We start from the raw sequence: 23,143 nt of genomic DNA, 5'->3' as shown, positions 1-23,143 counted from the left end.
GCGGGTACCCCCACTAGGCAGCCGGCCTCTGCACCAGGAAATTCAGTCTGAGCCTAGGCCTGGGTTGGGGTTCCCGGGCGAGATGCGTCCCCATCTCACCCTGGTGGGGCCAGGAGGAAGAGGATGAACCAACCAAGGGCTTTGGTGAGGCTTTCCCGAGCCCCGAGAAGGCTGCGGCCCTGCCTGCTGGGAACTCAGGCCCCAAGCCCTGCGCCGCCTGTGGGATACCCACATGTTCCTGGTCAGGAGAGATCAGGCTTCAGACCCAGGTCGCTGTGGCCACACCTCCTGTCTCCCCAGACAGGCAGGTCCAGGGCCGGGGCAGCCCGGCCTGATTCTGTAGGGCCCAGGTCCGTCTGTTAGCACTCAGGATAAAGCCGCATTCAGGGTACACACAGGGCTGGCTTTGTGCAACACCCACGCCCCCCCACCCCCGGGGCCTGCAATTCCCTGCCCCCAAACCCTGTGCACTCTTCACCCCAGTCCCCCTCCCCAGCTGTCTCCAGGGACCCTGCCCACACCAGCCCTGGAGGGAGGGAGGTGTGTGGCTGTCTTTGTCCCTGTCCCGGGCCCTGGCAGCCCGCAGGACCCAGACAGCAGCGAGACAGTAGCTGGGGCTGCAGGGCCGGCGGGACGCAGGGGCAATGGAGGAGGCCCCTGCAGACTGAATGGGTGTGGACAAATCCTCATGGCTCTCCTGGCCCCGCCAGGCTCAGCCCCAGGGGCAGGCGGATCTGACTTCTGGATGCCTGTATCCACAGAGTGAGAAAAACGCTCCCAGAATTGAGCACCGGGCTCAGCAGGGCATAAAAGCGTCACCCTGGTCCCTGGGGCACCAACCCCCACTGAGTCACAGGCCCAGGAAAATTCACACAGGGGAGGGGAGGGAAAAACTCTCCAGAAAAGAGGAACTACGACTGACTGCTGGTGAGACCTGGTGGGCCAAGGGCCCGGGGCCAGGCTCAGGGAGAGGGAGATCTGCAAGGGTTGCCGAGACTGCGGCTCAGGAGCATCCTGGAGAGGCACAGGAGGTGACAGGGAAGCACAGTGGCTAGCTCAGAGGGCCCGGGCCCCAGCCTGGCTCTCGAGGGCACGCTTTGAGTCCATCACAGTCACCCTGTGTCAGCGGGGGACAGTGGGCAGCAGCATGTGCGGGGGGCACGTGCTCAGCGCGTAATGCTCCCTGGAGGTGGACCCGGACACACGGGGCGCTCACTTCCACCCCGGCTCCACCAGAACGAGGGTGGCCCAAACCCATCCACCCTCAAAGAACCGACCTGTGCTGGAATCGCAGAGGGAGCATCTAATGGGAGACCCTGGAGGGCTCCCTGTAAGGTGGGCACTGAGGCTTTTGGTGCAGGGCATGGAGGGAGAGGCAGAGGAGGGCACAGGCAGAGGGTGTAGGTGAGCAGAGGCTGGAAGTCGGATCCTCCTGGATGCCCCTGGACATGCCCAGACATGGAGGTGCTGAGGGGGGCAAGAAAGGTGCCCCAGCCAGCAGCTGGGTCACCCCCACCCATCAGTAAGGGAACACCCTGGGCTGAGTATTCTGGCCAAGGAGACCCCGAGATCTCCATCCAGCTCCAGTCAAGCCCCACCGGCCTGGATGCTGTGCGGGAGGAAGGCTGGTCAGGCACAGCAGCATCAGGGCCCACAAACAGGTCCAGTGAAAACCACCCCGGGCATGGGGTGAGGGGGCACCTCCCATGCACTTTTGCACCCCTGGTGCTGCTTCCAGGGGACGCTCAGCTTTAGGGGACAGGAGCACACTTCTCTGGGGAGTGGACCATGCAGTGCCTGCTGGTGAGGTCGGTCGCAAACTGGAGACCCAACGGCATGTGCACCAACCATCCCTGGCCCCAGCCGTGTTCCCACCTGGCATTACAGGAGCAGGGCTGTGGGCGGCCACCCTCTCCACAGGTCTGGTCCCAGGACCCACCTGGCCTGGGGCAGCCATGCCCTGACACTGCCGCTTCCCCACCCCACACTACCCCGGGATGCCTGAGACTCAGCATACGGGCCTCTAAGGTGCACTCCAGGGCTCACTGCAGGCTGAGTTCATCAAGAATGGGATCCCTCCCCCAACACATCTCTCTGGGCAGGCACTGTGAATTCACCAGCAAAGACCCCTTGGGGGAGAGAAAGGTGCCTCCCCACAAGGGCCTCGGAGTCAAGTTCAAAACATGATGTGTGCATGAAGCGGCACCAATGTAAACATGGCTCTCCACCCACGGCAGCTCACAGAATCCTCCTGCGCGCCTGTATTTGTCCCGAGGAGTGCAGGGAGGCTGGTGGGGCCCATTCCCAGTCGCAGCTTGAGAGCCGGACTCTCAGGATCAGATGCCTCGCGGGCAAGGGAAGGAACCCCAGCGGGACTGCCAACGAGAGGTGGAAGGAGAGGTGGCCCGGCACGGCCACATCCCTCCCTCTCTCCAGAGGAGCTTGGAGCCGCTGTGAAGTTGTGGTCCTTTAAGGCTGGAACTTCATTCAAGAGTTTTAAAAGGGCCAAGCAGGCCACACCCAAGGCATCTGCAGGGAGGGCGGCTTCAGGATTTCTGGCCAAGAGTTGGGCCCCAGGTCACTCAGTGACTACCAGCAGATATGGAGCCACACCAATCCTGCCTCAGTTTCCCTAATCTGACAGACTGCCCCTTTACCAAGGCATGGGCAAAGACATCCCAGGTCAAATGCCCAGTATGACACCTGCAGGGGTGGGTCCTACCGCTGTCCCTGACCTAGGCTCAACTCTCGTGACCACAGGACTCACTGCCAAGCAGTCATGGACCACAAGGGACAGAGCAGGAGAGGGCAGGTGGTCTGGTTCATACCCAAACTCACTGTAGTCACTGTAAGTATTGTCATGATTCTAACACATGACCCGGGGCCACTGAGCTGAGCCTCCCCAGTTTAGGTACCATCACCATGCCCATTTTGCAGATGGAGAAACTAAGGCTTAGGGAGAAGTAGCCCTAGATGATGCAACTAGGAGCAGAGTTGAGACTTGAACCCAGAGCCGTCATATAGGAACTCAAAAGGGGGAAGGGTTTCATTCTCCTGCTAAATTTTCCTAGCTCGCCCACGGCGTTAGTCCGCCCACCCCTGCCCCGGGAATCTGAGGATGTGGTCCTCGTGCATCCATTGTCTGTGTGATGCTGTACGCATCTAACTCTGTGAGCGGAAGTTACCTCATCTGTAAAAAACAGAACCAACCAGGGGCAGGGGTGAAATAATGGATGCAAGAGCTCAGAACAGGGCAGAACACAGCACACTCCACTGTCACCATTGTCACAATTACTGACACTCCTCTGGGGACAAAAAGCATCCCTCGTCCCCATGATGCTCCCTGGAAATGCTGAGGTTTGCCAGCCTGCAGAGTACAAGCCTGCTCAGCCCGGTGTTCCCTGACTGGCTTCTGTCTCCAAGGTGGGAGATTTGAGCTTGAGTCAGTCCCAAAAGGTCACCCAGGATGGTGGCTGGACCCAAGGTCTCCTGGGAGCTAACAGGCGCTGGACCCCGCTCCAAGAGCCCACCGTGGGAACAGAAGCCGCTGGGAAGGAGAAACATCCCGTCGCTCTCATTTCATTCCGGGCATCAAGCCTGTGCTGGTCACTTGGAGGGCTGGGGGGCTCCTGCCGTTTTTCTTCATAATTTTTCCCTTGGGGAGGGTGGTGAATGCGGCAGGCTCTTGGGGGTGACCAAGCTCATCTTCCACACACAAAATAAGGTCACTCTAATTTAGTTTAGTGTCCTCTTTCCTTGTGAATAATTTCACATTAACAGGTTCATGTGCCTTGCTGGAGAGGCCCCATCCTCCTTTTCGTGGTCTCCTCCAGAGACAGGCGCAGTCCCTCTGGGAGGTGCGGGCACAGTTCTGCCTCTGTCCTGGTTTGTCCTACACTGGCAAGGCAGGAACCGTGAGCTGGCCGCTCCCTAGATGCCAGGCAGGGGGGCCGAACCCTTTACGCACGTCGTGCGATTGAATTCTCACTGTCGTTCTGTGAAGTCGGTGCTCACAGGACCCCCACTTTGCAGAAGAGGAGACAGGCTGGGAGAGGTGAGGCAACCGCCAAAGACCACACAGTGCAGGGCTCAGCACTGAGTTCCTGTCACCCCAAAGCCTGAGTGTGTGCCCGACCCCCAGCAGTCCTCAGTGTGATTATCCCAGAATGTCAGAAACAGCGGGAGATCGAGCCAAGGGCTTGTGTTGAATGTGATTAAACAATTGTCTGGCGTGTTGCCTCCAGCGACAGTCCATGAAGCTGGTATTTATGGGCTGTGGTGCCCACCTCCCCGCCATCGCAGAGCAAAATCCGGATGGTGAAGAAGGAAGCAGGTGCCAGGAGTTCTGGGCACCTGCCATGGCATAACATAGACGCTGACAGCTGCCCTCTCCTCTGCCACTTCCTGTGTGCCAAGCCCCTCACCACGAAAGACTTCACCTGTCTCTGAGTTTTTCATGGCAAGCCCCAAGGGGCAGCACTGGACCCAGTTACAGGCGAGGGGACGGGCCAGGCCTGCTAAACCCCACGTCCGGGGCTTCCGAGTCCTTTGCCTCCTCTCTCTGGGCGCCCTCAGTGGGGGAACAGCCTGTGGACCCTCTCTCATAATACAGTGCTGAAAGCACATTGCTTTAAAAAGGAAGCCATTTATATGAATAGTTTCCAAACTCCGAAGCGGACTTGTGACACGGGAATGACACACAGGATGGCACGTGTGCGCCACAGAAGTATCATCGCATTAAATGACCTCGCAGTGGACACCCACAGGGTCCAGAGCTGGAAGGCCTGTAAGGGACACGGACCTGTGGAGGGAAGCCGGTGGCTCCCACCTCCAGCTGTGTCTTTGGTGCAGTCCAGGTGACGATGGTCAGGTGCCTGCATTTGGGATCCAAGGGGACCCCACCTTCAGTTAGAGCTCAGGTAAGGCAAAGACACAATTCTTTCCCTTCCAAGTTTCTGGACCTCTGTTCTTGGGGACAGAGCCTGGACCTGAACTGAGGGCAGAGCAGGGGTCTCAGGGTTCGGATCCCTGTTTGGACGTTTCGTGGCTGTAAATGGGGCGGGGGTTGCTGGAGAATGTGTTAATGTGCAAGAAGAACCCGCCCAGCCCACGGGGGCACGGGTGGGGGTGCGGCAGCGACTGAGTTTCTCAGAAATAACGGGGGCGACACTGGGGTGCTGGGGCTCATTTCTCTCTCCTCAGCTGGGGAGCTGGGAGCAGAGTCCACCTGGTTCCTGTCGGCTCCATGGAGGTTTCCAGACCAGACGACCCCCCTCCACAGCCACCACCACAGTCTGTCCCAGGGGAGGGGCAGCTGGCGTCCTTCCTGGTTAACAAGCAGCCCGTGCATGCGGCCCTGTCTGGCCTCCTGGCCGCACACCGAGGAATTAGGAATTGGCGCTGTCTGAAATTTATGAAAATCTAATCTTGTTAGGCCTGCCTGGATGAGACCCGCCTGGCAGGGCCTCATTGTCATTCTGCAGAACCCCAGCAGCCCTGGGGTTCCAGTCCCTTCATTTACTGTCCCCTCCCCCACCCACCCCCACTACATTTGAATGGGAACCCACCTCCCTGCCCCCCCACCCCAGCCCCCCAAATTTTAAGTACAATCAAACCAGCCGTCAAAGGAATAACTTTCTGATCGCTCCTGGTGCCATTTCAAACACCCCCGATGGCACGTCTGTTTCTTAGGGTAAGACCTTTTATGGATAAAAAAATTTGCTCTTTCTCTTGAGGTTTGGGGGGCGGGCGGCAAATCTAGGCCGGTTTTCTCGTTTTTAAAACCAGACTGTACTGCTTTCAGAGTGCTTGTTCTGTGGCAAGCACACGGCTGAGCGCCTGGCTCCCGGACAGGTGAACCTGGGACACTGTCCCATGTCGGGGAGGGACGCTGAGAAGGGAGAAGTCACATGGTCAGCAAGGGTGGGGACTGGGGCCCACATAAGGGCCTGCACTGGCTCCCTGCCCTGCTGTTCTTGGTAGAATCTTAGGATAGAGGTTAAGAGCATGCAGCTTGCACCCAGTGGTCCTGGGCTCAAGTCCTTGCATTGCCATTTGCTGTGACCTTAAGTAAATCTCCCCATACCCTCATCTAAGAAGAAAATGGAGAGATAACTAAGTCCCCTGTACACAAGGCTGTAGCAAGAACTACTTGGGTTAACCTCCCAGATGGAACCTCTTGAGTCAAGAGCTCCAAGCTCTGGGCTAGGCTCCTCCTCTGCCTGTTCCCTCTCCCCACAAGCCATGAGCTGCAGGCATCCAAACTCACAGTGGGCGGAGAAGGTTCCCTTAAGCGGGCCCCGTCCAGCACCTTCACTTATGTGCAGTGTAAGCTGGAGCCCCTCTGCAGAGTGAAACAGCAACCTCTGGACATTTTCGGGGGTGAACCTTTGCTCCGGCATATCGACAGCTGGGGAGCTCATCACCCATTTCCAGTTCCCCCGGGCTCCTCCCCCATGTGCTCTGTTCCAGTCACCTGTCTTCTGTTCTATAAAACACCATGCATGACCCACCTCAGGACCCTGGCACGTGCTGTTCCTCCTGCTTGGAATGATTTTCCCTCAATATCTGCATGGTTTGCTCCCTTCGTTGCCTTGATCCCGGCTCCCACGTCCCTGTCTCGGACTAAAACAGCCCTCTACCCTGCAGCCTCCAGGACCCCCATCCCTGTGCCCGCTTTACTGATCTCTGCAGTCCTGATCTGGAATCCGTATATGACCCACCCAACACTGCACTCTCTGCCTCTCCCCTCTGGAATATCAGTGACACAGAGCGAACTCATTCTCTGTGGTGTTCTCAGCACCCGGAATGGTGCCGTCCCCAAGGCAGGCACGCAGTGACTACGTTGAATAAAAAAGCACATTGATTTTTTTTTTAATTTTTTTTTTGAGATAGAGTCTTGCTCTGTCGCCCAGGCTGGAGTGCAGTGGCACAATCTGAACTCACTGCAACCTCCACCTCCAGGTCAAGCAATTCTTGTGCCTCAGCCTCCCAAAGAGCTGGGACTACAGGCACCCGCCAACACGCCCAGCTAATTTTTGTATTTTTCGTACAGATGGGGTTTCACCATGTTGGCCAGTCTGGTCTTGAACTCCTGACCTCAAGTGATCCACCACCTCGGCCTCCAAAAGTGCTGGGATTACAGGCATGAGCCGCCGCGCCCGGCCCGAAACATTTATTCTGGTGTGCACAGATGAGTGTGCAAGAAGGCCCCCTGCAGGTTTGCACAAAGGTCACAATCACCCGGGAACCACTGAAATGTCCCCGGCAGGGCTGACAGCACCCCGGGAAGCACAGCCACCGGTCAGTCTGTGTCCTCACAGGATAAGCCCAAACTGGGTTAGAAAAGAGCCACAAATATATTTTTAAAAATACAGGTGAAATCTTCTGATACACACCTGTATTAATGAGTGACTGTCCATGTCTGCATAGACCAGGAACCAGCAGGGCATGCGTGAAACTGCCAGCTGTGGGTCCCTCAAGGAGGGACCACAGACAGCAGGGGACATCCCCTTCCATGTAACATACTTCTGCGTCTCAGCATTTTAGGGCACATATAATCATATTTATAGTAAAAGAGGGGAAAAAAAAGATCTGAGAAGCATCTGTCAGTATCCAAAACAGACAGCTGCTCCCATAATGAGGTTTCCCAGGTGGTCTCTGCGGAGGTGCCGTCACCCTGGGCTGACAAGGGCTGCTGGCAGAGGGGCTCGGAATTAGGGTGGGAAGGCCGGACAGCCTCTGCCTGACCCTAACAGCACAGATACTGCACTGGGAATGGGTAGGGCAGGGAGGGGCACCTGACCACCCCCCACGTGCCCCTGGCTGAGGGCCCCAAGGTGACGTCCAGGTACCAGTCATCTCAGCTGCCCAGGCCTTCCCTCTCCTGGCCTGGAGGTAGGAGTGGGGTGGGGTGGCAGTACATGGAGCCAGGCGTGCAGGCTGCCCTGTGACACGCACGGGTCCACTGTCTCTCCTTCACCGGGCCACTCCAGGGAGGAAGGTGTCTTTGCTGGGCCTCCGTGGTGCGGCACAGCAAATGGGCTGGCAGATGACGGTTCTGAGGGTGCGGTCTCACCACCCTGCCTCAAGCCCCAGGATCCGCACTCATGCCCGCTGTCTACAGACCACTTCCACCTTTTCCTCACCTGGCCGACTAGCCTCCCTCCTAGGTGCCAGGATCAAGGCTGACACGCCTGACAAGCCTCCACCCTCAGGTCGCATGCACACCTGCGATGCCCTGTTGGCCTCGTTCCTCTCCTTCCAGGCTCCCACACTAACTCCCACTCGGCCCCCTGCCCTATGGCCTGAGCCTCTCAGGCCGGGTGTGCCTGACTCAGGGTTGGATTCCGTCCCCAGCCAGCACAGACCCAAGAGAGATTTCAGAGATCAATAAATGGCACATACCTGGCCTGTGTGTGCTTCTCCTTTCACTGGTACCCTGTTCTAGTTTACAAAGGGCCACTCAGTTTAGGGGTGAGCTGCCTTTTTATACGACACAGGGAGAACTGTGCAGAACGCCATTCATTTCTGAAGCTTTGGGAGTTTCTGAGCAACACAGAGAAACACATTCTTCCCCGCCGCCCCCTCCCAGCCCCCAAATGGTGTCCCGAGTCATCGCGCAGGAGGTGGATGCAGCTGCAGCCGTGGGTGAGCCCTGGGTCTGAAAGTGCGTTTGGGGAACAGGAAAGTAAATAGTCCCTAGAATCATTTTAGAACCTGATGATTTTGGAATACTCCTTCAATAAGAAAAGACAAAGCTGTGCCTTTTATCCTTCTTGCTATTATCCAAATGGAAAGAACTAATGGGATTTTTGTTTCTATTGTCACTGACATCGAACACCTTTAAACATCCACCGTCAGCAAAATATCAATCACCGTTTGAAGTTATTGGCAGAATGGAGTGAATTCACCGTGAGCGAGCAGTCACTGGACATGTCGGAGGTGCGTAACATGCGGAAGTTATTTAAAACAAACCAAATGTGTTTGTTAATTGAGGAGAGTGGACGACAAATGGGGAATGGGTGGGCGTGGGTGAGTGAGTCTGTGGTGGTGTTGATGGCCACAGCCGCCCTGGAGGATATTGAGCAGTGCCTGTCAACGTTACACATGCACTTGACCTTTCAACCCAGCAAGTTCAACTTCCAGAATCATATCCAATGGAAAAATTCACAGAAGGGCCCAAAACGTATATATAGATATACACAAAACAGATATATACATATACACACATATATATATCCTTGTTCATATATATATATATATATATATATATATATATGAACGAGGATATCATTGCATGGGGTGTTTTTTAAATGATCAACCAGAGACCATCTAAATGCCACCAAATACACCTTGGTACATCACATTATGGGATAATGAGGCCATTAAAACAGATGACAGAAATTTACACTGAGCTCTGAGCAGCGGACACTGAGCTTGGAGCTGGATCATCTCTGTTGTGGGGCCATCCTGTGCAGCAGGGTGTTCAGCAGCAACCTGGACTCTGCCCACTAGAGGGTAGAAGCACCATCACCCCCCCATTGCCACACTCAAAAATGTCTCCAGGCATTGCCAAACGCCCCCTGTGGGGCAAATCGCCCCTGACTAGGCCCTTTCGGTCCACTGTCTGGTTCCCAGGAACTGAATCCAATGCAGTCAGATAATGGATGGATGCTGGCAATTACTGTGGGGCAGTAATAATGAAACTGAAACGGTAAATAAAATATGGATCCAGTTTTACAGCAAAAATGAGGATAAAAATTAAATTGTTCATGATGACTTCTAGATGAGTGGGCTATCCCTTTTACTTTTTTGTATTCGTAAATTGTTTACATTTTTATAACAGGCATGACACTTTTAATTTTTTCAACCATAACAACATACCAGAAAGACTCTCGCACGTGCACGTGTGTGCCTGCATGCACTCACATGTGTGTTTCCAACCGGCCGGCAGTGACGCACGTATGCCCTCGCCACTCGGCAAGCACCTCGTGCTCCTTGGGAACCAGCAGATGTTTCTCTCAATTACTGATTTTCAAGAGCCTGGTGTTTCCTGACATGAGCCAGGATGGCGGGCGGCGCCCGGGGGAGGGGAAGTGAACCGGGGCTCCGTTTCCAAGCCTCTTGGACAAAAAGCGAAGCCCCTAGATCAGGAAGCACAATGCAGCCGGTATTTAGCTGCTTCTCAATAGTGCCTCATTCAATCCCTGGGGCCTCATTGATGCCCGCCGCGTGCTAGAGAGCCTCTAAGGGTCAGCCGGTGACGGGCACCGTCTGGAGGGGTCTCGGCGCTAACCCGGGGTGGCTCTGCCTTTCGGGAGCAAGAGGGGCCCAGCTGTTCTTGGTCTCCCCTGGGGCAGAGGCAGGGAGGCGGGCGGATGGGCAAGGTCAGAGTCAGAGAGGTTGGAGGAAGCAGTGAGGGTCTGGGCAGGCCCCTTGCACCATCGGGCTCCCAGGAGTTGAATTCAATTCAGTAAACACTCAGCAGAGTAGCTTAGTGGTTAACAGGAACCCTGACGCTGGCCTGCCTGGATCCAACCCCCAGCTCTCCCCATGGCCAAACACGGGACATCAGGAAGTGATTCACTCACTCTCTGTGCCTCAGTTTCCACATCTGGAAAAGCAGGATACCATTAGCACCCATGCATGGGTTGCTGTGTGGATGCAGTGAAGAGCCATTACATGCAATGAACGGCACCTGGTGCACACTTAGGTGCGCAGTAAGTATCAGCCGCTAGTAAGAGGGCTGCTTGCCGAGCCCAACATACCGGTTCTCCTGGGCCCCCGCCCTGACTTCACCAATTGCCCCTGACTGTGGTCCATGCCTCTCGGCCGCCAGCACCCTGGCCGCCCTGGGAGCAGAAGGCCTGCCTTCCTGGGGCCACACCTTTGCCCAGGCTGGCCCACCTGCCTGGGGTGCCCGCCCTCCTCCTGCTGCCCATTCTCAGTGGCCCGCGTCTACCCCATTTCCAACGGCCCAGCCCCTGCAGCCACTTCCTTCTCTGGCTGTCTCTGGCGGTTTTAAACTCTTCCATGTGGTGGTTAATTTTGTAAATACCACCCAAGACATCTGCTATGACTTCTAAGAAAATGTCTAAGTCATGACTTAGCCTTTCCTCGGTCTATGTCTTGCTGCCATCGTTGGTCTGGCCACTCTGTCAGATGCAATCGCCTCGTCCTGCAGCCTCCTCAAAGCTGGCATAAGCCTGGCATGCAGGAGTCCTCCGGTCCAGTCTCTAACTGGTAGACTCCTCTTTAACCCTCAAAGCCCAGGGCTGGTCGCCTGAGAACTGCCACATCCTGCATAGTCGTAGTAACTACTGTGGTATCAAGTGCACGCCACCACCATGTGCGACCCCCAGCTACAAGGAAGAGAGTGTCCCATCACGAGTGTCCCTTCACCAGTGTCCCTGGCACCTGCTCCACAGGCAGCAAAAAGACCCACAGCCAGTCAACACACGATCAGCCAAGCTACTACCTCCAGAGCAGTACAGGGGCTCAAGGTGTGAACCTGGATGTGGCATACACCTGCACACCAGTCCGTACCCTGCTACCTGCTACCTCAGTGCTACCCTCCCCTCTCTGGGCTTGCTTTCCCACCTTCAGATCCCATGAGCAAATGGGGTCTCACTCATGCAACCAACATGAGAGTTCCATAGTAAATGCCTCTCCCTTGGCCGACAAGTGGTAGCCACTATTGGGTTGTTGCTAATAGTAACATTATAGAGGTGGCCATTCCCACCTCCCTTCTCAAACTCCGTTTGGAGCAGAAAGCAAAGGACCTTGTGTTATAAACCTCTGTGCCCCTCCAACATATATTGAAGCCCTGACCCCTGGTGTGGCTGCATTTGAAGATGGAGCCTCTATGGAAGTAATTAAGGTTAAAAGAGGTCATAAGGGTGGGGCCCTGAACCAACAGGATTAGTGAACTGATAAGAAGAAACAGCACAGAGCTTGTTCTCTCCCCCCACCCCCTGTGCTGGCACCAAGGAACTGCCATGTGAGGACGCAGCCAGGAGGTGGCCATCTACAAGTCACAAAGCAGCTCTCACCAGAACCCAAACTTGCTGGCCCCTTGATCTTGGACTTCTTGACCTCCAGAACTGCAGGAAAACAAATGTCTACTGTCTAAGCTACACAGTCTGGGGTTATTTTATTACAGTGACCTGAACAGAATAATACACCTTGTGTAGACAGACAGAGGGGGCCGAATGGAGGGAAAGGAGCTGCAAGGTGAGGAGGCAGTACCCCTGCCCTGGACGATGGACTTGCAGAGTCCCAGCTGCACCCCTTTGGGACAGAATATCAGCAACCTGCCCTCTGTCTCCATGCAGGGATGCCCAGGGGAGTGTCTGATTTTATTTTCCATGAAAGACATTTTCTTCTGTCATCTAAATCTATCCTCAGGCCCTTTCCCTTCCTATTTCCTCACTGCGGCAGCACATATATTTATCATGCCTCTGCTATATGCCAGGCTGTGCACAAGGGCTGAGGATTCACGATGACTGACGCCAGGCCCCAGGAGCCAGGGCATGCAAATTCTACTACGATCTGTCCTCTCTGGAGCAGAGCAATTTGATTCTGTACCCTAGAAATCCGGCTGGACTTATATCTGGAGAGACGAATGTGGACATATGAGGAATAGCTTGGACTCTTCTAAAGCCGTGCTGACCACAGTGAACGTGCAGCAGGTACAGTGAGCTCCTGCTGTGCTTCATGCCCCGTATGAAGGGGTTTCTGTCATCTATCTCATTTACTTTTCTCAGCAGCTTCCCAGGAAGTACGCTTCTCTTATTATCATCCCATTTTCGTGATAAGGAATCTGAGGCTCAGAGAGGTGCAACAATGTCAGCGCCCATCCCCCTCCCATGCCCAGAAAAGTCACAGAAGTTCAGGTGGGAGGGTCAGACTTTCCCTGTGCCTGGGACACGGAGCCCGGTGCTGTGACAGCTGTTCTCACTAGTCACAAGAGTGGACAACAAACTCAACACAAACCCACCCTGGAAAGCAGCCTCTAGCAGCCCCGACCCACCAGCAGCAAAGGCCTGAGTCCGTCGGGAGCCCCACTGAGCTGGAAGGTCACTGCCGTCAGGACCCATGTGTCCCCCGACCATGCCAACTTGCTGACCCTGGCCTGGAGCTTGGCTCGTCACCTTCATGTGTGGCTCAGAGGCCCAGGAAGACCCCTGGCCCACAGGCGGGACACTCCTTGCTACAAGTGTTTTCCGGTTTGGGAGAGGAGGGTCTGGGAAATGCTGCTGGCCCCGGAATGGGCCGCTGGGCCCGGCAGCAGCCCGAGGAGGGAAGGAGCTCAGGTGGGAAGGGCGACCTCGCTACAGGGGGGGGCTCCGGGGCAGCAAACGTGTGTCCAAGGGCGTCTGTGTGTCTGCCTCCCACCTTCGATTGTTTGGGGGTGTGTCCTTTCCTCTGGGACGTCTGTCTGTCTGTCTGTCTCCGGTGTGTGACTGTCTGGGGTCTAAATCCGTTGAGTCTTTCCCTGTGTCTCCATCTGTATGAGTCTCTTCCTCTTTCTTTTTCAGGCAACATGAAAAACAGATTCCAAGAAGGAAGTTCTAAGCCTCTCAGACATCAGCCGCGTCTCCCTGTCCCCGCCCCACGGGCGAGGCTATTCCAGCCCTTGCTATCACTTCCTTTCCAAGCAGCATCTTCCAGAAGCAGAAAATCCCAAATTCCGGGAAGACGAGGTTCTGACCAACTGTTCTGCGAAAGGTTCTGACCAACTGTGCTGCGAAGGGAGCAGGGGAAGCTTCTGGAGGTGTCTTTTCTCTGAGTGTCGAGACGGGGCACAGCAAAGCTGCGGAAGGCAGGCAGCCTGGCTCTGGATTCGAATCCAGATGCAGCCACTTGCTGTATGTGTGGTGTCTGCGGTGACCTGGCCCCTTGCCTCAGCTTCTTCACAGTAAGGCACAGTAAGGCACGAATCAACAACAGTACCGGCCTCACAGGACTGCTTCAGGGTGAACTCAACAGGGACATAGGTACCAGCTCTCTGAACGCTAGCTGGTACACAGCAAGTGCATAATAAATGGTGACCATCATGACATGGCAAAGTAGGCATCCTCGCCTGACCCAGCGAGCATGGTGAATGTGTCAAGGACATCAGGCGCACGTTTATTAACGATCTGGAGTGGCTGATATTGAGCAGGTAAATTCCATTTATAGAATCACAACAGGTACAGAAAGAGGAAGCAAGAGACATGGTGAGAAAACTCAAGAAACCAGAAACATCCATCAGAAGACAGACCTAGATGGGAGCTCATGGTCCAGCTGCAGAGGCTCAAGGGGCCGACTGGCTGGGGATGAGCTCTCCTGCCCTCGAGGGGCGGAGCTGCGGGACAGTCACTCCGAGCTGGACCCCCCACGAGGAGAGGCCTCCCTGCACTGCTGAGCACCCACACAGGAACCCTGTGGGCTGAGGAGGAGAGAGAACCTCGGGGCTCATCCCTCAAGAGCAGAAGGTTTGTCCACGTGGCGTCCTTGTCTCCCTACTTCCTCTTTTGCAAACACAACCCCAGCCTATTCTGCACCCTGCAGCCAGAGCAATCTTTAAAAATAATCAAGTCTCTGACTTCTCACACTATGCTCAGGTTAAAACCCTGCGAGGCCCACCCCACCTCACCCCTGCACCTCCCATCTCCTTCATGGCTCACCATGTGCCAGCCAGCCTGGCCTTTTGCCTGCTCCCACCCCAGGGCCTTTGCACATGCAGTTTTGGCTGTGGGAAGACTTTCCCTGGGTCTGTCATCCCACATGTGCTCTCATCTCTTCTCTTACTCTGCATCGCCTGGTGGCCTGTCTTGGTCACGAGGGGCAGTGCAGGGTATGGTGAGGAGCATGGATTATTCCGGCTGTGGGAGCAGCTGTGTGTCTCCACTTCCTTGTCTGTACCATGGAGTGAACTATGGCCCCGTCTCATTGGGTTGTTTGAGGATCATAAAGAACCCAGAAAGCACCTGGTGTGTAGGAAGCACTGAGTAAGTGTTGGCTGCTATGAGAAACCATCTTCCTTCTACGTGCTTGCTTGTTCATTGTCAAGTGCACCTCACCAGCAAGAAAGTGCCTCAATGACCCTTATTTATCCTGGTGCTGTATCCATGAGGGCTAACACCATACCTGACACAACAAGTGGCCCTCAATTAATATGTGAAAGAGGAAGGAATCCATGCATAATGCCCGCTCCCCAGCACTCATATCTTTCCACCAAAGCCAGAGACCAGAGGAAGGCATGGAGGTGAACGGAAACTGAAGGGTCTTTCAAAAACTAAACCTGCAACTACCATCCGACCCAGCAACTGCACTCCTGGGCATTCACCCTAGAGAAACGAAGACTTAATGTGCACACAAAAACCTGTGCCTGAGTGTTCACAGCAGCTTTACTTTTCATAGCAAAAAACAAAAACAAAAACAAAAAACTGGAAGCAATCCAGATGTCCCTCAACAGGTGAGTGGTTAAACTAACCATGATGCGTTCATACCTTGGAACACTACGCAGCAACAAGAAGGAATGAACTATTGATACCTGATGTCTTCAGAGAATTACGTTAAGTGAAAAAAGCCAATCTCAAAAGGCCACATAGTGTATGACTCCATTTCTATAACACACTTAAAATGACAATATTATAGAAATGGAGAAGAGAGTAGTGGTTTCATGGGTAAGGGGGTGGATACAGTTAGAAAAGGGAAGAATGGGCCGGGCGCGGTGGCTCAAGCCTGTAATCCCAGCACTTTGGGAGGCCGAGATGGGCGGATCACGAGGTCAGGAGATCGAGACCATCCTGGCTAACACGGTGAAACCCCGTCTCTACTAAAAAATACAAAAAAAAACTAGCTGGGTGACGTGGTGGGCGCCTGTAGTCCCAGCTACTCGGGAGGCTGAGGCAGGAGAATGGCGTAAACCCAGGAGGCGAAGCTTGCAGTGAGCTGAGATCCGGCCACTGCACTCCAGCCTGGGCGACAGAGCGAGACTCCGTCTCAAAAAAAAAAAAAAAAAAAAAAAAAAAAAAGAAAAGGGAAGAATGAGAAGTTCTTGTGATGGGACTGTTGTGTCTTGACTGGTGGTTACACAAATCTATGCATGCAATAAAATTGCATTGAACGAAAACACACAGACACACACACTCGAATGAGTGCGTGTAAAACTGGGGAAATGTGAGTAAGGTTGATGGTTTGTGACAAATGTCAACTGCTGGCTTTAGCACTGTACTACAGTTATGTAAGATGGTACCACTGCGGGAAGCTGGAGGATATCTACATAGAACCCTCTCTGTATTATTTTTTACAACTGCACGCTAACAAACAATTGTCTCAAAATAAAAAGTTTTCTGAAAACAAGTGAACGTTCTGGGAGTGCCCTGTCCCTTGGCATCACTAGAATCCCCCTGGCAGACTCTAAGGCCAGCAGCCTTAAGCGGTCCTTAGGGCCTGGCCCAGGCCTGGCACTGGGGGAGGGGGTTAGTTTCCTGCAGAGGGAGGGTAAGAGCCGAAACAGAAGAAGCTTCCCTCTCTCGCAGCCTCCCTCGCCTCCCGCTCACAGCATCTGCCATCTGGCTGCTGCAGCCACACGAAACCCTCTCTCGGCTGTCATCTTTCCACTTGCAGGTCTGGCTCCCAGGTTTGAAGATTAAATTCTAAACACGTCATTTAAAATTTAGAAACGAGGAAAGGAGATTTTAAGTAACCTGGAAGCATTGGCTCCTACTGTCTGCCCCAAGCAATAAGCACGGAACCTCCAACCTCTGTCTTAAAGGTGACAACAGCCAGAGGAGGGAGGGCAGCTTGGGATTCCCCGATGTAAAGTGTCACTGCCTCCCCAGTACAATCAAATACTCCCAGTAGGATGTCCCATACTACCACTACATCCCCAAGAGAAAGTGTCACTGAAAAGTATCAACGTATTGCTCAGGAAGAACTGCAAACTTCTCTGCCAGTGAGCACTTCAGGTACACAAGAGTCAGGAACTGCAGGGAACTCTGAACAACACGAGTGTCTTTGAAGAAGAGTCCTCCTGTCTTCTCCAGAACATGGAACAGAACAAGAGCAGGTTTGTGATAATAAGCACCTGGGAGGGGGGACCTCCTTAGATGATCCAGTTAGGGACAGCCTTTCAGAGGAGGTGGCTTTTCAGCAGAGAACTTCAAGATGAGGGGAGCTGGGGAAGGAACACTCCTGGCTGAACAAAATGGCAGGGGCAAATGCCCTGAGGTAGGAACCTTTGTCTCATTCAAGGGCAAGAAACCCTACCTCCTGGGGCATGGCGTGAAGATGCAATGAGGAACTAATTGGGGCTTGGCAAAGCTGCATTGAGACTTCCTGCAGGTGGCTGTGTGTGTGTATTGGGGCAAAGGCAACATAGACAACGTGAACTTGAAACGATTCAGGTATCATTTTCCAGTGTGATTTTCCAAGCATGGCACACATCAGAACTCCTGGGGAAGCTCCTTTCAGGCAATGTGGGAGCCGTGTCCAACAGGTTGAAATCGACATCGTTCAGTGGTGGGTTTCGGGACCTGCCGGGAATGGCCTTACAAGTGCCCTACTACAGATGAACAGATTGTGACCAGGCGCTTGCTCCCTTAGTGGAGGAACCACCTGTTCAATCATGAAGCCCAGGATGTAAAAGCAACTGCTGGAGCCACATAGGTGAATTTGTTATGGTGGAAGGGGGTGGTCACCTGGCACTGTGAGTGGCTCAGAGATCCCCAAGTGATCAGAATTGTGAATGACCCAGGGGAAAACCTTGGGAAAAACTCACCCTCTTAGATGCTGAGTCTCTAGGGGAGGAAAGTGGCTTAGAAGCCCCTAAAATGGGTCAGATGAGAAAAGGATGGGGCCAGAGATGGGGAGTTGCCCAGAGACACAGAGCAACTGAGCAAAGCGGGCCAGGGCCAGAGCCTGCACCTTCCAGTTCCTTGGGTACAGGCAGTCCACGCTGGCATTCCTGGTGGGAGTGAGGGTCACAATGGCTGTGACCTTGACCATCTTTGCAAGGTGAGCCTAGCTTGTGGCACGGAGTCCGGCTTGCACTGCAAGCCCCAGGGAACCGTGGAGGGGATGAGTGGATGGTAAAAACGACTTCTGCCCATCAGACACTCAGACACACCAGCGGGGAGAGCTGCAGCCACTCCAGCTTTAGCCGGGTCGTGCTAAGAGCTTTAAGTGCATTATATCATTCAAAGCTCCCAAGGAGCCGCTTTGAGGAGTCCCATCATCACCCGCATCCCGCAGATGAAGGGACTGGGACCTCAAGGGCAGCTGCTAGGGCTAAGGTGTAGTTCTTATACCGGAGATGATTGTGCCCCCAGGGGACATCTGGCCATGTCTGGAAACATTTGTGGTTGCCACAATTGGGAGGGGGTGTTACTGGCATCTAGTGGGTGAGGGGAAGTAGCTAAACATCCACCCTGCCATGCACAGGAAAGTCCCCCACAGAAAAGAATTATGCAGCCCAAATGTCAGCGCCAAGGTCGAGGAACTCTGGATTAAATCAGACGATAGTGAATATCTAAGGCACAGTGCCGGGTGCATAGTGCTTGCTCAATAAACATTAGCCAGGCAACAGCTGATTCCTAATTAGGCCTCAATATGAAGACAGCAGCAGGGACTTAAATCACAGACAACCGGTTTAAAGTATAACAACTTAGTCTAAAAAAATCTACTTTGAAAGCAAACGCTTAGGAAAGGACACTTGTTCATTTCACACTTGGATCGTACATTTCCGAAGGTTGGAGTCACAACTACCTTGATCAACGATCAGTGCACACTAGCATTCGTAAATGTTTGTGAAATGAACACACGGGTGAGGGAACGTGGCGGAAAGCAGTCTGCGTGAGGACGTAAGCACTGCTTCACAGGTCCTTCTCTGGAGGCAGGAGAACAAAAATCATCCCACGGGTCGGGGCCAGGTCAGTGAGGAAGGGAGGGAAGTTCTGAGAATGTCAATCTGCAGGAAAACTGGAGTCTAGGACAACTTCTAGGTTCCACCTTTGGCACAAAGGGCAGTCACTGAACGTCTTTTTACCCAAATGCATAGGAAACCCTAAGCTAAAGGGATTCTAAGAAACCAAGGGCCTTCATTCAGTCTGTATAAAGACCTGGAATGGCCCTGGGTGGCCTCCGAACTGCAGAGCTGTGCTCTGACTGGCTGGAAGCTCCCAAAGGCGATCTCTATTGCTGGTTGTTCAGGTGATGGGATTTCCAGGCACCCCAGGGCCTGGGAGTCCCCATTCATCTACCCCGGGTGCTACCAGGGACACGGCCCAGTGTGATTCGTGATGCCTGCCTGAGTGCTGGTGGGGCAGGTGTGAGGCAGGTGCCCATGTTCCTTCCTGACCTCTCCAGCATGCTCCATCCACTTGCGTGGAATCACGGCATTGGGGAATGAGAAGCACCCTCCATCACTGCCACTGGGAACCCCCACCCCTCGAAACCTGCCACCTGCCTGAGCTCCTGAGGGCACCCTCACCCTGCATGGGTCTCCTTCCTGCCAGGGAGGGAGCCCTGCGCTAGGCAACCAGGAGTTGCCCTGAAGCCAGTCCCACTTCTAACATCTATGGGTGATAGCCAGAGACCTCTCTAGGGCGTTCCCTTCCTGGGACGACCGTGAGGAAGGTGCAGCGCTGCCTTGAACAAGGGTGGTCCCAGCATCGAGAAGGGGACCTTTCACTGCTTAAAATAACCCACTTTTTAGTTTAGCAACCATTGTCGTTTCACATTCAATTTTGTGAGAAGTAATAGAGCTCTCCATACACCCTCCACCGCTTCCCCTACCAGCAGCACCTTACAAAACTCGATTCTCTGTGGTTTTCCTAGAATCAGAGCTTGTGTACTTTTTAGTCACCCCCTCATTTTACAGAAGAAGGAACTGAAACCTGGTCAGCCCCCTCAAGGTGACACGGCCAGCTGGGAACTGGACATGGCCACCACACCTAGCTGAGCACACCCCACCCTCCCAGCTTCTCCTCTCTGCCTGAGGTACTCCCCCCAAGGTCTTCCCACTGCTGACTCCTTCTCATCCCTCAATTCTCCGCACAAGGTCTGCCCTGCTGAGAGACCCTCTCAGACCTCCAGGAAAGCAGCCCCCAGGCACAGTCATGTGACGCTGTCGAGTCTCCTCCTCCATTCAGTATCTGACTGTTTCCAGACAAGTACTCCCTGAGGGCAGGCTCAGGCCTGTTCCATTCACCAAGTCCTCCCATCTCCAGTGGCACAGGGAAGGAGCTCACCTACTGGATAAATGAACAGGCGATGGGTGATTCACCCAAATACCAGGTCTGTCCTCCTTCCTTAGGTCGCTATTATATACAGACAGACACGGCTACCTCTGATGGGAGGTGACGGCGTAGCAAAGCCTCCCAGTGGGAATGAAGGCTTGAGCTGACAGTGAATGGTGCTCAGTTCCGTGCGTGACCTTGGGGAAGCTGTTCTTTAAGCCTCGGTGGTTTCATCCATAAAACGGGGAAATGACAGCCCGCCGCCCTTGCACACCTAAGCACAAAGTCACTGGTAACTAGGGGCCCAGGTCCTGGCTCTCCCTGGAGTGTCGGGGTCCTAGCCACCGGCCCAGAGAAGTTTCAAAGTCAGTCTTTAACTGCCCTCCCAGTAAAGAGGCTGCTAAACGCTACAGAGCAGGCTCCCGTGGCCAACGCCCCACACCTGGAAGACGAAAGGACACGAGAAGGAGAGGCACAGCTGCGTCGCTGGCTGTGACCCACACTCCTCCAGTTTTTGATTTAAAAAAAAAATCCCTGAAACAGCACCCACTCCCTATCAAGTCTGTGTCCCCATCGCCAGCAGAAACCAACTCCTCCTGGAGGAAGGAAAGTTCAATGGATGAGCTATAAATATTTCTGCTAGATGCTGCCTGGGAGCTGGGCTTTCTGCATGAGCAGGCCCCGCTGAAAAGGAAGGCGGCTCGCCAGATTTGTTTCGAATTATGAAAATAGATGTTGTCTCCCCACCACATCTGTTTTGCCTGACAAATGAGCAGCAACTCGCCTCCTAAATAAGGCAGCACAACCAAGACGGTCTTGAAACTCTGGCTTCTACAACTCTTCAGAAAAGAAGAAGAAGAAAAAAAAAAAGAGTCCAGGCCTCCCAGGTCTGAGCTTTAAAAGCCAGACCTTTTTCAATGTCGTCTCTCACGCCGCAATCTCCTGGGGCATTTGCGCCATGCTCGTCCTTAAGCTCAGATCTCCCTGAGCAGGTAGAGGCTGCTCACGTTAGAGGGCACGGATATCCCCCACTGCTTTTTAAAAAGAAAAAGAAGGCCAGGAGACACGCGATCAATTATAAAAAGTGCAAAGAAAGAAAAGCTCCCTAAACTCAAGCCAAGGGTGTGTTTTTGATGTGCTGAGAAAGGCCAATTTTTGGAGGGAAACGTCAATACGGATGCCATTCAGTTCTCCATGCCATGCCCGCCTGGTGACTGGGTTAATATAATCATTTTCCTTTAATTACTCCAAGACAGACCCAATTACAGGGCAGACGCATCTGCCAGCCTGAGGATCCAATATTTAATAGCCCATCCTTCAGGAACATTCCTGCTTGGGAGCTTCCTGGAGCGGGCAGCCCAGCATGCATTACAAACTTGCATTACCGTACTAACTCGGTGGTGCTGTTCTGGCCGGTGTGTGTGTGTGCGCGTGTGCGCACGTGTGTGTTTCTTTTAAAAGTCTCTTCCCCTGAAAATACTTCATGTTGATTTTTCTTCTTAAAGACGCTGTAATTATGAGAAAGAAACCCCTGCAGAAAGAAACCCCTGAATGATTGTATAACTTGAAATATTACAAGCTCAGTCACCCCACTTCCTCACCCCCGCGGGGAAATTTACAGGTTTCCAGGCTGCCACGAAGAGGAAAGGACTAGAGCCCAGCAGCTCTCAGAGTTCTCGGCCTTTGAAGCATATTGTCCGGCCACCTGCACAAAGCCCGTCATAAACCCATGCGCGCACAATGGGAGTAGGGGCTCAACAGACCACTCCTGCCTGTGGGCTGTCTGTTTTGGGAGTAGAAATAAAAAGATCTGGCCAAGAAACCCGGAGTGTTATGGGACGTCCTCCTCTATCTCCTGCATTCGAAACGTCCCACTGCGCACCACCCTCCGCCCAACACCGCGGTAAAGGAGGCTGATAGGTTAGACTCGCTTCATCTGGCAGAAATGAGATGCAGTTTAGGGATCCCAGGAGACATCTGGTCAGCTGCCCACCCCTGACTCCCCCTCCCCACCTTTTGTGCCCCCTACCAAGTAAAAACCGGAGGGCAGATTGATGACTGCGGGAGGGGAGGTGGGTGGAAATTTATGGCTTTGCAGCAGGTCAGTGGTAATGGCAATAGTTTTCAGGGGTGGAGGTGGGGGAGTTAGGGGTCTAGCTGGGAGCAGGGCGGGCTGACTTCTCTCTACCCCGCAGCCCTCGCTCCAGAAGGGGACTCTGAAGCCTGCTTCCCTCCCAACCTGAATATGTAGCGGGCCTGGAAGGCAACTGAATTTCCCAAGTCCACTGGGCTTTGTGGCTGCCTGAGAAGGAGCAGGGGCTCTGAGAACCGCCCCCACCACCCACTGCAGAGTCTGAGGGAGTCAAAGTGGGCCCACTTTCTGGTCGCTGGCAGGACAATGCCTATTTGGCCTCTGCACCGGTTCCTGTGGGGCGCGTGATAGGTGACTGGGGGGCCCGGGAGACCCTCCACCCCCACAGCTTGCCCCTTGGTCACTGCGGTAACAATGACCTAGTCGCTATGGCAATGAGGTTAATTGACGCATCTATTTGGCAGAACTAAAACCTCGGACGCATTCAAGTAGCCCTGATATTTTCATCCTTAAGAAGCCAACCTCTGGTGTTTTATTTGTCTAGGCATGTAGGCATGCCACAAAACAAAACATCACCACAAAAGGAGGAGCTGGAAGAAGAAACGGGGGAAGTTGTGGGGAGGAGCTGGGAGGGGTCTCTGCCCACCCCTCAGAGAGAAGAAAACCTGGAATGTCACTTTTCCTTTTTTGATGATGGTATAAAATTAGCACAGTCAAGTCAATGTGTTATAAACACAAAGAGGCTGCCAGGAGGCAAAGTGCCTTAATTTAAGGAAAGGAAGAACGGCTGAGGGGAGTTTCAGGAAGGGGGTTGGGTGGT

At 53.9% G+C, this 23,143-nt stretch overlaps 1 protein-coding gene across 6 annotated transcripts in view; it reads right to left on the bottom strand.

The window, feature by feature from the left end:
* Window positions 1-23,143, bottom strand: part of PMEPA1 (prostate transmembrane protein, androgen induced 1) — a 63,196-nt gene that overhangs the window by 13,680 nt on the left and 26,373 nt on the right. The gene's annotated exons all lie outside the window — the stretch shown is intronic.

The sequence above is a fragment of the Theropithecus gelada genome, chromosome 10, assembly GCF_003255815.1.
Source record: "Theropithecus gelada isolate Dixy chromosome 10, Tgel_1.0, whole genome shotgun sequence".
Lineage (NCBI taxonomy): Eukaryota > Metazoa > Chordata > Mammalia > Primates > Cercopithecidae > Theropithecus > Theropithecus gelada.
The sequence above is the reverse complement of the archived record's forward strand: the minus strand, read 5'-3'. Positions and strand labels throughout refer to the sequence as shown.